The following is a 14,465-nucleotide window of genomic DNA, read 5'->3' on the forward strand; positions in this document are numbered from 1 at the left end:
CTTGTACAAAGGCCCACAGAATGTGCAGAGATGGTGATGTAATATTGCCTGATGTCAGAGCAACAATCAGTAACTATAAGAAATGTGAATGCTGGCTATTCTGGGGTCTCCCAGGAACTCCTGTTTCCTTTCCTTAAAACAAAACAAAACAAAACAAAAAATAGATAAATAAGGGCTGGGCAAAGTGGCTCACACCTGTAATCCCAACACTTTGGGAGGCCAAGGCAGGTGTATCACCTGAGGTCAGGAGTTCGAGACCAGCCTAGCCAACATGGTGAAACCCCGTTTCTACTAAAAATACAAAAATTAGCCGGGCATAGTGGCATGTACCTGTAATCCCAGCTACTCGGGAGGCTGAGGCAGGAGAATCACTTGAACCTGGGAGGCGGAGGTTACAGTGAGCTGAGATCCCAACAGTGCACTCCAGCCTGGGTGACAGAGTGAGACTCCGTCTCAAAAAAAAAAAAAAAAAAGCAAAAAACAAAAAACAAAACCAAAGTACACAGGCAACAAAGAGCACGATACCTCACATTTCAATACTAACATTGAATGTAAATGGCCTAAATGCTCCACTCAAAAGATACAGAACCACAGAATGGATAAGAACTCACCAACCATCTCCTGCCTTCAAGAGATTCAACTAAGACATAAGGACTCACATAAACTTAAAGTAAAGGAGTGGAAAAAGACATTTCATGTAAATAGACACCAAAAGTGAGCAGAGGTAGCTATTCTTACAAAACAAACTTTAAAGCAACAACAGTTAAAAGAGACAAAGAGGAACCGTATATAATGGTAAAAGGCCTTGCCCAACAGAAAAATCTCACAATCCTAAACACATATGCACCTAACACCAGAGCTCCCAAATTTATAAAACAATTACTAGAGGCTGGGTGCAGTGGCTCATGCCTGTAATCACAGCATTTTGGGAGGCTGAGGTGGGTGGATCACCTGAGGTCGGGAGACCAGCCTGACCAATATGGAGAAACCCCATCTCTACTAAAAATACAAAAAATTAGCCAGGCGTGGTGGTGCATGCCTGTAATCCCAGCTATTCAGGAGGCTGAGGCAGGAGAATCACTTGAACCTGAGAGGCAGAGGTTGCAGTGAGCCAAGATTGCGCCATTGCATTCCAGCCTGGGCAACAAGAGTGAAACTCCACCTCAAAAAAAAAAAAGTACTCCATTGACAACACTAGACAGGTCATCAACACAGAAAGTCAACAAAGAAACAAGAGATTTCAAGTATACCTTGGAACAAACGAACTTAACAGATATATATAGATCATTTCATCCAAGAACTGCAGAATACACATTCTACTCCACAGCACATGGAACTTTCTCCAAGATAGACCATATGATAGGCCATAAAACAAGCCTCAATAAATTTAAGAAAATTGAAATTATATCAAGCACTCTCTAAGGCCACAGTGGAATAAAACTGGAAATCAACTCCAAAAGGAACCTTTAAAACCATACAAATACATGGAAATTAAATAACCTACTCCTGAATGAGCACTAGTCAAAAATAAAATCAAGATGGAAATTTAAAAATTCTTCGAACTGAATGACAATAATGACACAACCTATCAAAACCTCTGGGATACAGCAAAGGCAGTGCTAAGAGGAAAGTTCATATCCCTAAATACCTACATCAAAAAGTCTGAAAGAGGTCGGACGTGGTGGCTCATGCCCTGTAACCCCAGCACATTGGGAGGCCAAGGCAGGCGAATCATCTAAGGTCAGTAGTTCAAGACCAACCTGGCCAACAAGGTGAAACCCCGTCTCTACTAAAAATACAAAAATTCACTGGGCGTGGTGACATGCGCCTGTAATCCCAGCTACTTGGGAGGCTGAGGCATGAGAATTGTTTGAACCCAAGAGGCAAAGGTTGCATTGAGCTGACATCGCACCACTGCACTCCAGCCTGGGCAACAGAGTGAGACTCTGTCTCAAAAAAAAAATAAAGTCTGAAAGAGCACAGACAATCTAAGGTCACACCTCAAGGAACTAGAGAACCAAGAACAAACCAAACCCAAACCCAGCAGAAGAAAGGAAATAACCAAGATCAGAGCAGAACCAAATGAAATTGAAGCAAACAAACAAAAAATACAAAAGATAAATGAAACAAAAAGCTGGTTCTCTGAAGGAAAATAAAATTGATAGACCATTAGCAAGATTAACCAAGAAAAGAAGACAGAAAATCCAAATAACCTTACTAAGAAACAAAACAGGAGACATAACTGACATCACTGAAATACAAAAGATCATTCACAGCTACTATGAACACCTTTACACACATAAACTAGAAAACTTGGAAGAGACGGATAAATCCCTGGAAAAATACAACCCTCCTAGCTTAAATCAGGAAGAATTAGATACCCTGAACAGACCAATAATAATAAGTGAGATTGAAATGGTAATTTTAAAATTACGAACAAAAAAAAGTCCAGGACCAGACGGATTCACAGCAGAATTCTACCAGACATTCAAAGAAGAATTGGTACCAATCCTTTTGACACTATTCCACAAGATAGAGAAGGAAGGAACACTCCCTAATTCATTCTACGATGCCAGCATCACCCTAATACCAAAACCAGGAAAGCACATAACAAAAAAAGAAAACTACAGACCAATATCCTTGATGAACATAGATGCTAAAATCCTTAACAAAATACTAGCTAATTTAATCCCAACAACATATCAAAAAGATAATCCACCATGATCAAGTGGGTTTCATACCAGGGATGCAGGGATGGTTTAACATATGCAAGTCAATAAATGTGATACACCACATAAACAGAATTCAGAAACAAAAATCACATGATTATCTCAATAGATGCAGAAAAAGGATTCTACAAAATCCAGCATATCTTTATGATTAAAACGCTCAGCAAAATCAGCAAACAAGGGACATATCTTAATGTAATAAAAGCCGTCTATGACAAACCCACAACCAACATAATACTGAATGGGGAAAGTTGAAAGCATTCCCTCTGAGAACTGGAACAAGACAAGGATGACCACTCTCATCACTCCTCTTCAACATAGTACTGGAAGTCCTAGCCACAGCAATCAGATAAGAGGAAGAAATAAAGGGCATCCAAATCGGTAAAGAGGAAGTCAAACTGTCACTGTTTGCTGATAATACGATTGTTTACCTTGAAAACCCTAAAGACTCCTCCAGAAAGCTCCTAGAACTGTTAAAAGAATTCAGCAAAATTTCCAGATAGAAGATTAATGTACATAAATCAGTAGCTCTTCTATACACCAACAGCAACCAAGCAGAGAATCAAATCAAGAATTCAACCCCTTTCACAACAGCTGCAAAAAAAAAAAAAAAAAAAAAAGCTTAGGAATATACCTAACAAAGGAGTCGAAAGACCTCTACAAGGAAAACTACAAAACACTGCTGAAAGAAATCATAGACAACACAAACAAATGGAAACATCCCATGCTTATGGATGTCTGTCAATATTGTGAAAATGACCATACTGCCAAAGCAATCTACAAATTCAATGCAATCCCCATCAGAATACCACCATCATTCTTCACGGAATTAGAAAAAAAAATTCTAAAATTCATATGGAACCAAAAAAGAGCCCGCATAGCCAAAGCAAGACTCAGCAAAAAGAACAAATCTGGAGGCATCACACTACCCGATTTCAAACTATACTATAAGGCCATAGTCACCAAAACAGCATGCTACTGGTATAAAAATAGGCACATAGACCAATGGAATAGAATAGAGAACCCAGAAATAAACCCAAATACTTACAGCCAACTGATCTTTGCAAAACAAACAAAAACATAAAGTGGGGAAAGGACACCCTTTTCAACAAATGGTGCTGGGATAATTGGCTAGCCACATGTAGGAGAATAAAACTGGATCCTCATCTCTCACCTTATACAAAAATAAACTCGAGATGGATTAAGGACTTAAACCTAAGACCTGAAACTATAAAAATTCTACAAGGTAACACTGGAAAACTCCTTCTAGACATTGGCTTAGGCAAGGATTTCATGACCAAAAACCCAAAAGCAAATGCAATAAAAACAAAGATAATAGCTAGGACCTAATTGAACTAAAGAGCTTTTGCACAGCAAAAGGAACAGTCAGCAGAGTAAACAGGCAACCCACAGTGTGAGAGAAAATCTTCACAATCTGTACATCTGACAAAGGACTAATATCCAGAATCTACAACCAACTCAAACAAATCAGTAAGAAAAAAATCAAACAATCCCATCAAAAAGTGGGCTAAGGACATGAACAGGTAATTATCAAAAGAAGATATACAAATGGCCAACAAACATATGAAAAAATGCTTAACATCACTAATAATCAGGGAAATGCAAATCAAAACCACAATGCGATACCACCTTATTCCCACAAGAATGACCATAATCAAAAAATCATAAAACAGTAGGTGTTGGTGTGAATGTAGTGAACAGGGAACACTTCTACACTGCTGGTGGGAATGTAAACTAATACAGCCGCTATGGAAAACAGTGTGGAGATTTCTCAAAAAACTAAAAGTAGAACTACCATTTGATCCAGCAATCCCACTACCGGGTATCTACCCAGAGGAAAAGAAGTCATTATTCGAAAAAGATACTTGTACATGCATGTTTATAGCAGCACAATTCACAATTGCAAAATCATGGAACCAACCCAAATGCCTGTCAATCAATGAGTGGATAAAGAAACTGTGGTATATATATATATATATAGATGGAATAGTACATAGCCATAAAAAGGAATGAATTAATAGCATTTGCTGTGACCTGGATGAGATTGGAGACTATTATTCTAAGTGATGTAACTCAGGAATGGAAAACCAAACATCGTATGTTCACACTGATATGTGGGAGCCAAGCTATGAGGACACAAAGGCATAAGAATGATACAATGGCTGGGCGCGGTGGCTCACGCTTGTAATCCCAGCACTTTGGGAGGCCGAGGCGGGCGGATCACGAGGTCAGGAGATCGAGACCATGGTGAAACCCCGTCTCTATTAAAAATACAAAAAATTAGCCGGGCGTGGTGGCGGGCGCCTGTAGTCCCAGCTACTCGGAGAGGCTGAGGCAGGAGAATGGCGTGAACCCGGGAGGCGGAGCTTGCAGTGAGCCAAGATTGCGCCACTGCACTCCAGCCTGGGCGACAGAGCGAGACTCCGTCTCAAAAAAAAAAAAAAAAAGAATGATACAATGGACTTTGGGGACTTGGTGGGAAGAGTGGAAGGGGGACAAGGAATAAAAATCTGCAAATATGGTACAATGTACACTTGGGCACTTGGGTGATAGGTGCAACAAAATCTCACTAATCACCACCAAAGAACTTACTCATGTAACCAAATACCACCTGAACCCCAATAACTTATGGAAAAGTAAAAAATAAACAAAATAATTTACTTCCTAAATATCTCTGGAATCCATTTCCTTCTCCTTATTTCATCATCTCCTCCTAGCCCTAGCTACATCACCATCACCTCTTGGCAGAACTATTTGTAATCGCCTCCTTGGTAATCTTCCCTCATCCTAATCTGTTCTCCATATTGTAGCCAGAGTAATATCATCCCAAAGTATTTTCTGATCATGTCACATTTCTCTCCTTCATCTTTGCTTAAAACTTTTTACTCCAGGCCAGGCGCAGTAACTCACGCCTGTAATCCCAGCACTTCGGGAGGCCGAGGTGGGCAGATCACGAGGTCACGAAATGGAGACCATACTGGCTAACACGGTGAAACACCGTCTCTACTAAAAATACAAAAAAATTAGCCGGGTGTGGTGGCAGCCGCCTGGAGCCCCAGCTACTCAGGAGGCTGAGGCAAGAGGAATGGCGTGAACCTGGGAGGCGGAGCTTGCAGCGAGCCGAGATAGCACCACTGCACTCCAGCCTGGGTGACAGAGCAAGATTCCTTCTCAAAAAAACAAAAAACAAAAAGCTTTTTGCTCCAGCCTGGCCAACATGGTGAAACCTTGTCTCTACAAAAAAAAAAAAATACAAAAATAAGTTGGATGTGGTGGCATGCGCCTATAATCCCAGCTACTCCAGAGGCTGAGGAAGGAGAATCACTTGAACCCGGGAGGCAGAGGTTGCAGTGAGCTGAGATCACGCCACTGCACTCCAGCCTGAGTGAGGCTGACTCAAAAAAATAAATAAATAAATAAAAATAAAACCATAAATAAATAAATAATTTAAAAATTAGCACCTGTAGATTGTCCTGGCTGCTTGGGAGGCCAAGGTGGGGGGATGGCTTGAGCCCGAGAATTTGAGGCTGCAGTGAGCTATGATCATACCGCTGCACTCCAGCCTTGGCCACAGAGCAAGACCCTGTCTCTAAATTAAAAAAAAAAAAAATTAAGAAACAGAAAAAAAGAAACAGATCATTTGTTCCTCTGTGTGAAAGTTAACTTGGAGCAAATTCTGGGGGATAGGGGATGTGGAGGTGGAGACTGCAGCCTGCTGGGGGTGACATGCATTCCCAGAGAAGGAAAAGATGCTGAATGGAGAAGTCTCAACGTGGTGAGCAGCACTCTTTGTTTGTGTCCAGACTGTACTGGAAATTGGCTCTTAGAGTCAGAGTTCCAGAGTTCCACCCTCCTTGGTCCTAGCCTGCTTCTTGCTTTCATCCACCTTCCTTGGGAGATGGTGAAACCCACGTTGGGAATCACCAACACCAGGGTACGATTGGGAGAGGCGGGCCTTGAGAGCAGGATAGGGCACACAGCGGACATCAGTGTGCAGAAGGTCACCCAGGCCCACAGATGGGCTGATGCAGGTGCCGTTCCTTGGCAAGGACTGTCCATGTGTCATCACTGACCTCTTCAGGTCTAGAGAACTGCAATTTTCTCCAGCACCTCCTGGACTTCAACACTGGGTGCTACGACAGAAAACAGAACGATGCTCAGAGGGCACTGTGCAGTCCTGAAACTGTGGAGAGGCCCAGAAGAGAGAAAAATAATTACATAGGACTCCAATTTGCTATGGCTATGTTTCAGATGTAGGCCACAACAGTTCCCTTTGTTTGGAAAAACAAAGTGGCAAAACACATTGAGACACAAAAAGATCTTTATAGGATATGCAAAAATGAAAATAGTACATAGTTGGGGAGGGGTTATTTTTTACATTATTACATTACCTTTAAAATTAATAAGGCCAGGTGCACTGGCTCACTCCTGAAATCCCAGCTCTTTGGGAAGCCGAGATGTGTGGATTGCTTGAGGTCAGGAGTTTGAGACCAGCCTGACCAACATGGCAAAATGCTGTCTTTACTAAAAATACAAAAATTAGCTGGGCGTAGTGGTGTGCACCTGTAATCCCAGCTACTCAGGAGGCTGAGACAGGAGAATCACTTGAACCCAGGAGGTGGAGGTTGCAGTGAGCCAAGATTCTACCACTGCACTCCAGCCTGGGTGACAGAGTGAGAGTCCGTCTAAAAAAATAAATAAATAAAATTAATATATATACATGATTTTATAGACCTTTTCTGAAAACAAGGGATGCTTTGAAAAAGTCTTCACGATCTGGGAAAATTCTTAAGGATACCATATATCAAAAGAAGAGTGATAAAGCTGGGTGCCATGGCATGTGCTATGCAGGAGGCTGAGGCAGGAGAACTGCTTGAGACCAACCTGGGCAACATAGCGCAACATCAACTTCATCTTAAAAAAAAAAAAAAAAAAATGCCAGGCACGGTGGCTCACGCCTGTAATCCCAACACTTTGGGAAGCCAAGGTGGGTGGATCACCTGAGGTCAGGAGTTCAAGACCAGCCTAGCCAACATGGCGAAACCCCGTCTCTATTAAAAATACAAAACTTAGCTGGGCATGGTGGCAGGCGCCTGTAATCCCAGCTACCAGGGAGGCTAAGGCGGGAGAATCGCTTGAACCTGGGAGGTGGAGGTTGCAGTGAGCCAATATCATGCCATTGCACTCCAGCCTGAGCGACAAAAGCAAAACTCTGTCTCAAAAAAAAAAAAAAAAAAAAAAGCTATAATTCCCATTTGGGATAGCCAGTCTCCAAGACAGTCCCAGTGATCCTTGCCTTCCATGATTTAGGCCTTGCTGTGCTCCTCCCACATTCCAGGGCTGGCTTGTATGACCAATAGAATACTGTGGAACTAATAGCATGTGGCTTCCAAGGTAAAGTCAAAAAAGGCATTGCAGGCAGGACACAGTGGCTCACACCCATAATCCCAGAACCTGGGGAGGCCAAGGTGGGTGGATCACTTGAGGCCAGGAGTTCGAGACCAGCCTGGCCAATATGGCAAAACCCCATCTCTACTAAAAATACAAAAATTAGCCAGACGTGGTGGTGCACATCTGCAATCCCAACTACTCGGGAGGCTGAGCCTGGAGAATCACTTGAACCTGGGAGGCAGAGGTTGCAATGAGCCAAGATTGCACCACTGCACTCCAGCCTGGGAGACAGAGCAAAAACTCCATCTCAAAAAAAAAATTTTTTTTTTTAAAGGCATTAAGTTTCCATCTTGGTCTCTTGGCTCTCCTGTTCTGGGAAAAGGCAGCTGCCGTATTATGCTGACACCACAGCAGCCCTGTGGAGAGGCTCACCTTGGGCAAGCCAGCTTTGGAGCAGATCCTCAAGCCCTGTGAAGACTCAAGTGTCTCCATTTTGGATGCTAATCCACCATGCTGACTTCCAATTAACCCCAATTCCCAGGAGTGCCTCCTGATTCCAACGTTGTTTACTGCCCTTTCTGTAAGAATATGTACTCACTATAAATCCTGCCTTTAAGCCAAAGCAACCTTGATGTTATCGCGCAAATTATAGGCTGTGACGCACATAGATAGCATTCTTGCCTATTCTGGAGGGCTTCCTTTAATTCCTTTAATTACGTCTATACAGCAGGCATGTACACCCCTTCCCTCTCGTATATAAGCCCTCTGGGAAATAACGGTGCAGTGATCTACCTGTCTTGCTGCTGTCCAAGACCACACTTCCACCTGTCAATTCCCCAATAATTCATCCTCTACTGACAAACTGGATTCACCTGCCTTGTCCTTTAGTTTCTCGGCTCCTTCTGTGTTTGGGGGTTGCTTTGCATACACAGCCCTTCCACAGAATAAGCCCCATTAAACCCTAAATGACTGCAGTCCCTGACAACCTCTTGGCTGTAATGTCGAGGAAGACTCACAAACCCACAGTCAAGCCACTCTTGAATTTCTGATCTGCAGTGTGGTAGAGAATATTTTCAACATTTGTAGTTCATTGTTGAACCATCAGTGACTCATTGTTCTCATTCAGTACTATTGATCACCTGCTCCTTCTTGCTTATGTAATTACCCTTCTTAATATCTCTCACATTCCCTTTTTCTCCCTCCCAAGGCCTCAGCTGGGACCTGCTCTCCCTCCAGAATATTTTGGAATGTTATTTATTTTTTATTTTTCTTTTTCGAGACAAAGTCTCACTCTGTCGCCCAGACTGGAGTGCAGTGGTGCAATCATGACTCACTGCAGCCTCGACATCCTGGGCTCAAATGATCCTCCCACCTCAGCCTCCCAAGTAGCTGAGACTAAAGACACACACCACCACACCCAGCTAAAAAATTTTTTTTAACAGATAGGGGTCTGCCTATGTAGCCCAGGCTGGTCTCCAGCAATCCTCCTGCTCCGTCCTCCCGAAGTGTTGTGGTTACAGGCATGAGCCGCCACGCTTAGCCTGAAATGTTTTTTGTTTTTTTTGTTTTGAGACGGAGTCTTGCTCTGTCGCCCAGGCTGGAGTGCAATGGCGCCATCTAGGCTCACTGCAACCTCCGCCTCCCAGATTCAAGCAATTCTCCTGCATCAGCCTCCCAAGTAGCTGGGACTACAGGTGCGTGCCACCACGCCCAGCTAATTTTTGTATTTTTAGTAGAGACAGTGTTTCACCATGTTAGCCAGGCTGGTCTCAAACCCCTGACCTTGTGATCCGCCCACATTGGCCTCCCAAAGTGCTGGGATTATAGGCATGAGCCACCGTGCCTGGCCTGGAATGTTATTTTTATAACAAATTTGACTGAGGTGCTTCTCTGATTAAAAGCCATCTCTGGTGGCTCCAAACAGCCTGTACTCTCAAACCTAACCCCAACGTGAACACATGTATTTATAAATTACATCTATGAACTGCTGTATTAACATACTATTTACATTATAAACCAGATACAGAAAAAGAGATTCCCAAAAAGATAATATTTCCAGATTAAACAGAGGTCTAGGATTTTTTCCCTTCACCACATTGACAGGTTGTGTGCACCTGCTTGGAGACCACCGACCCAGACAAAATACACGACCAGTGACTCATTGCCTGAGAACAATGAGTCACTGATGGTCAAATAAATACTCAATGAACTACAGATGCTCAAAATACTCGGTGAATGTCAGGTACTCAATGAATGTCAGCTACTGGTAGCTGTAACGTTTTTATCACAGAGAAGCTGAGTAAGTTCAAGATTGAAACGTGTCATTTGTGTTTGGAAGTTGTCAATGATCTTAGACAGATCATTTTCAGGTTGCCAGGAAGGAGTCAGACTGTGTCTTGGGTGAGAAGAGTAGGAGAAATGACTAACTGCATATGCCTGGCTTTCCAGGCTTCTTATAATCTGACCCCTGCCTCCCTCTTCTGCCTTTTTTCCGTTTACTTCTTACCTTGCTCCCCTTTACTTCTTCCCTTGTGGTTCAAACGTAAGGATTACAGGGCCAGGAGTGGTGGCTCATGCCTGTAATCCCAGTTCTTTGGGAGGCCAAAGCAGGTGGATCACTTGAGGTCAGGAGTTGGAGACCAGCCTGGCCAACATGGTGAAACCCCATCTCTACTAAAAACACAAAAATTAGCTGGGTGTGGTGACACATGCCTGTAATCTCAGCTACTCAGGGGACTGAAGCAGGAGAATTGCTTGAACCCGGGAGGCAGAGGTTGCAGTGAGCTGAGATCCTGCCACTGCACTCCAACCTGGACAATGAAGCAAGACTCCATCTCAAAAAAAAAAGGAAGGATTACAGTCCTACTCATTCCTAAAAACTCTCCTTAAGCACTCTCTCTCCTGGAAGTCACTAAAGGAAACCAAAAACTTTTGCTCCAAAATATACTTCTTTGACACATTTCAAGCTGGCTATTCAGAAGAACTGGAAATACAAAAATAGCTGAAAAGCTGTCTTTTGTGGGAGAGACTTTTATCTATAGAGAAAATCTGCCTTGATGCAGCCAGGCTTTCTCTGAAGCCCTCCTTTCTCCAAATCTAGGGAAGGTTAAGTAAGTGTCTAACACCCTTAAAGGTTTGAAAGGGGTTGGGTGTGTGGGAGGCCGAGGCTGGCAGATCACTTGAGCCCATGAGTTCGAGACCAGCCTGGGCAACATAGTGAGATCCCCCAACTCTACAAAAAATAAAAATAAAAAATAAAGGTTTGAAAGAAACATTCATATCTATTCTCTCTGAGAGTGGTTACCTGTGAAGTTTTAGCTACATAACAAGACACCTTCGCTAGCCAGGCCTCCTCCTTTCCCTCTCCCATAACCTGTTGTGCCAGAGTCCAACCCCTATTCTTCCTGTAACCTCAAGATGATATAAAAGCATCCAACCCAGCCTGGGTGCACCAACCCAGCCTGGGCGCAGTGGCTCACGCCTGTAATCCCAGCACTTTGGGAGGCCAAGGTGAGTGGATCACTTGAGGTCAGGAGTTTGAGATCAGCCTGGCCAACATGGTGAAACCCCTTCTCTACTAAAAATACAAAAGTTAGTCAGGTATGGTGGCGCACGCCTGTAATCCCAGCTACTCGGAGGCTGAAGCAAGAGAATTACTTGAACCTGGGAGGCGGAGGTTGCAGTGAGCCAAGATCGCACCATTGCACTCCAGGCTAGGCGACAGAGAGACTCTGTCTCCAAAAAAAAAAAAAAAGCATCCAACCCTCTTCCCTTTCTTTGAGATCTTATATTTTGTAAGACTTTCCGACACATTAATAAATTTCTGTTTCTCCTATTAATCGGCCTTTTGTCAGTTAATTTTCAGCAACCCTTCAGAGGGCAAAGGGAGTGCTCTCCCTTCACTCCTTCATCGCTTTTAGTTCTTTCTTTCTTTCTTTTTTTGTGAGACAGGGTCTTGCTCTGTTGCCCAGACTGGAGTGCAGTGGCGTGATCTCAGCCCACTGCAATCTCCACCTCCTGGATTCAAGTGATTCTCCTGCCTCAGCCTCCCGAGTAGCTGGGATTACAGGTGCACACCACCACATCCAGCTAATTTTTGTATTTTTAACAGAGACAGGGTTTCTCCATGTTGGCCAGGCTGGTCTTGAACTCCTGACCTCACATGATCTGCCTGCCTCAGCCTCCCAAAGACTTTTGGTTACTTCTGCCTCCATACCCTGCCCACACCTCATGCTCATCTTTTTCTTCCCAGTGTCACAAAGAATTTACTTAGCTGCCTCTCTCGTGAGGCTGTGAGCTCTCAGCCAGCACGACCATCTTATTTTCTCTTCCTTGCATCACAGTGGCATTCACAGTGCCTGATAAGCAGTAGCAAAGCAATAACAATAGCTAATACAGGCCAGGCGCAGGAGCTCACACCTGTCATCCCAGGACTTTGGAGGCAGAGGAAGGAGGATGGCTTGAACCCAGGAGTTCAAGACCAGCCTGGGCAATATAGCAAGACCCCAGTCTAAAAAAAAATTTTAAATAAAATAAAAGAATAGCTAACACATGTGTATTATAAATATATGTTAAGCACTGCTCCAGTGTGGTATGCACACTACTTATTTAAGCCTATGAGGTAGGTACAATTATCCCCATTTTGCAAGCGAGAGGGTTGCATTTTGGGCAGAGGGAGGGTGAGTGATTTCCCAAGCTCAGTCTCACTTACGTATTAGGCGAAGTTCAGGAAATAGTGAACCTATTTAGTGAACCTAAATAGTGAACTCCAGGCGTTGTTTCACAGCTGGATGAGAGAACTCTGCTCACCCAGGCTGAGTCGGCGGAGGGGATTCTCAAAACTGAGGAAGACGGCATCCTATGGGCTCCCGCGCCTCCCAGCCTGAGCCTGTGCTGCCCCCTGCTGGCCAGCTCTGCGCCCCCTGCAGTCTCCCTTTCCCACATAGAGCGCCTGCGTAGGAACTAACTCAGCAAGAAGTCCCCTCTGCCACCAGAGCTTGAGTCTAGGGTCTGACAGCAAGCACAGGATGTGCTGAGTGAGGAAGAGAATCAGAAGATCTCGCGGGTAATGTGCAAGGATTTCCCCCTTGATCCACATACCTAAGGACTGCCTCCCTCATAAGGGAAGGCTGAAAGAAACCACTCAAAGAAACCAAACGGGAAAAGTCAACTCTGTGTCCCCGAAAGCCATTGCCTGTACCCAAAATCAATAGAAATGTTTACTTGTTTAAAGAAAAACTTGGATAAATATTTGGATTATTCTTACATTAGATTCGCCTTTAGGATGGAATATTGAGAGCTAAATTAACACACTGGTTCTTAATTAGGGTGCCTCGTGGAGCTATTCGAAAACACAGATGCCCGGGCTCGGTTCCCAGCCTGCTGAATCAGAATCACCGGGAGGCGCTACTTCTCCTCCGGACTAGCCTCAAACCCAGATTTTCCCAAACCCCAAAGCTCCCAGACCATTTAACATCTCACCTTTCCAGTTGGAGGAAAACCAATGCCTTTCCACTTGAACTTCAGTGAAAAACTTCATTGTCTAGAGAACACTCCTCCAGGGTATCTGCCTCTAGTCTTTCATTGACTTTGAGCTATTTTACAAAATAGCTAATTGGTAGCAATGCAAAAAAAAAATTATTGTCTATAAACATGCAAGTTACGTTCTGTCTAGTAGAAAGTCAGTCGATTTTGCTTACCCTCTGTAAAAAAAAAAAAAAAAAAAAAAAAAAAAAAAAAAAATCCGTTTGCCTCCATTTGCACATTTATTTCATTATTCCTGGTCTACAAATGGGTCTATTTTTTGAACCTATTCTAATATCTGCTTGATTTCTTCAATGATCATTGAGTTAAAGAAAATCTTGAACCTGTTCATTTTATATCTATATGAGAGTTTCTTTCTTTCTTTCTTTCTTTTTTTTTGAAATGGGAGTCTCGCTCTCTCTCCCAGGCTGCAGTGCAGTGGCCCGATCTCGGCTCACTGCAACCTCCGCCTCCCGGGTTCAAGCGATTCTCCTACCTCAGCCTCTTGAGTAGCTGGGATTACAGGCGCACACCACCACGCCCGGCTAATTTTTGTATTTTTAGTAGAGACAGGGTTTCACGATGTTGGCCAGGCTGGTCTCAAACTCCAAAAAAAAAAGAAAAATTATCTTTAATATACCAGTGACAAGTACTTTCCTATTCTCTACTCTTTGGTCATCTGCTACTTACACTCTTTGCTTTGGTTGAAGTTTACTCGGGGGATTTTCTCAGAAAATAACTCCCTTTTTGTAACTTTCCACTGTATGCATAATGTCTGTCCAAAGGTTCCTGGAAAAACAG

Source organism: Symphalangus syndactylus, chromosome 11 (genome assembly GCF_028878055.3).
Source record: "Symphalangus syndactylus isolate Jambi chromosome 11, NHGRI_mSymSyn1-v2.1_pri, whole genome shotgun sequence".
NCBI lineage: Eukaryota > Metazoa > Chordata > Mammalia > Primates > Hylobatidae > Symphalangus > Symphalangus syndactylus.